Genomic DNA, 1,526 nt, shown 5'->3' with positions numbered 1-1,526 from the left:
CGATATCTTTACTGTATTACTTGTACGACCCGTGCACTTGCGGTTGGGCCACATCAAGTTTTTGGCACCATTGCCGGGGAGTTGTTTGTTTAAGATTGAATTCTTGATTATTTTAGTTGTTTATAGTTTTATCTTTGTTATCTTTTCATTTTGTGTTTGTTTGTTCTTTTTCAGGTACTTTTAATCTTTTATGAGAAGAACAAAAAGCACAAGTGACACATCCTTATTGTTCAATCCTGAAATTGAGAAATTTTGTAAAGCCAACAAGAAAGAAACCAGGAAAAGAAAAGAAGCTCTGAGAGAAACTGAATTAGAAGAAGTCATGGCTGATGAAAGAATGAGAATTGGTGTTAATGCTGGAAATGATCGAAACAATGAAAATGCAGCCCAAGGTGAAGAGGTTGTTAATGCTAATGTGCTTAGGGGAAGTATGATGGATCATGCTTTTCCTCGTTTTGATGATTTAAGAGAGAGCATAACAAGACCAAGAATTGATGCAAATAGCTACAAGATGGATTTTGGAGTTCTTCAAATGATTCAAAATTCCCAATTCGGGGGACATCCTTCTGAAAATCCACACACACATCTGAAGAAGTTTGCTATGATCTGTGACATGCAAAAACAACCTGGAGTATCTGATGATGCAGCAAGATTGAAGCTATTCCCATTCTCTTTGAAAGATAGAGCATTGGATTGGCTTGATTCTTTACCTCACAACTCCATTACAAATTGGGAGCAACTCACTGATGCATTTCTTGCACAATATTTTCCACTGAAAACTCAAGAATTGAGGAATCAAATGACAGCTTTCAGACCAAGAGAAGATGAAACTCTCTATGAATCATGGATGAGATGGAAGGAATTAGAGAGACAATGCCCACATCATGCCATTCCGAAATGGATGATAAATCAGAATTTTTACACCAATGTTACTCCTGCAATCAGAGGGATAATTGATGCTCAAACAGGAGGAGAATTTATTATAAAGCATGAAGATGAAGCTTATGAGCTATTGGAGAAGATTGCAAAGAATACTCATCTTTGGAGTAGTCCAAGAGGACCAGCTCCAACTCAAAGGAGGCAAGTCATTGGAATGTATGATCTTGATCCGTTCAACATGATTAATGCAAAGTTTGATGCACTTACAAATGTTTTGGCTAAGAAGATGGAAGATTTGAGTATGTTGGTTAGTTCATCATCATCATCTGGAAGTTCACAACAAGTGGCTTATGCAGAGGGAACTACCAGCTGTGGAGTAGACTATGGAGAGCAAGCAGCATATGTTGGTAATTATGGAAACAAGCAAATGGGGAATTCTTATTCTCAAACTTATAATCCAACTTGGAGGAATCATCCCAACTTTTCATGGGGAAATCAGTAAAATCAAGTCCCAAATCAGAATTTTCAACCACTACAGCAACAAGGAATTCCATATCAGCAAAATAGGCAACCATTGCCTAATTTTCAGCAGAAAAATATGAATCCTCCACCAAAACAGCAAGAACAAAGTTCCACCACTGAAGCTT

At 37.4% G+C, this 1,526-nt stretch overlaps 1 non-coding gene across 1 annotated transcript; it reads right to left on the bottom strand.

Annotated features, from left to right (window-relative positions):
• Positions 1-784: 784 nt before the first annotated feature.
• On the bottom strand, positions 785-891 carry LOC131171496 (small nucleolar RNA R71). The gene has a single exon (XR_009142156.1). It is a non-coding gene; the product is annotated as a small nucleolar RNA R71 (small nucleolar RNA).
• Between the last annotated feature and the right edge of the window lie 635 nt (positions 892-1,526).

Source organism: Hevea brasiliensis, chromosome 12, assembly GCF_030052815.1.
Source record: "Hevea brasiliensis isolate MT/VB/25A 57/8 chromosome 12, ASM3005281v1, whole genome shotgun sequence".
Lineage (NCBI taxonomy): Eukaryota > Viridiplantae > Streptophyta > Magnoliopsida > Malpighiales > Euphorbiaceae > Hevea > Hevea brasiliensis.
The sequence above is the reverse complement of the archived record's forward strand: the minus strand, read 5'-3'. Positions and strand labels throughout refer to the sequence as shown.